Raw genomic sequence first — 374 nt, forward strand, 5'->3', positions numbered from 1 at the left:
TCACAGCGACGCCGGTCTCGTCCATGGCGCCCCTGGAAGGAAAAGGTGGAAGGGCGTGAGCCTATGAAGAGGAACAAAGTTATTATCTTTTATAGTGTCCATCGCTATTTCTCTTCGGTAAAGGCTTTCTCGGGTGTCCGTGGAAGGAAGGATTAAAGTAATGATACATTACATGAAGCTATTAATCTATAGCCATAAGATTGAACTCCCAAAGCAATTATTTGTGAAGCACATGTAATGAAAAATCGAATGATAATGCTTACTGATTATACATATAAGCCTTATCAGATTATATCCTTATTTTCCGTGATAAATCTAATCTCAGAAGCAGATGGCAGACAAACGACATGCCGGCAAAAGAAAATTTGTTATTG

The sequence above is a fragment of the Penaeus monodon genome, chromosome 19, assembly GCF_015228065.2.
Source record: "Penaeus monodon isolate SGIC_2016 chromosome 19, NSTDA_Pmon_1, whole genome shotgun sequence".
NCBI lineage: Eukaryota > Metazoa > Arthropoda > Malacostraca > Decapoda > Penaeidae > Penaeus > Penaeus monodon.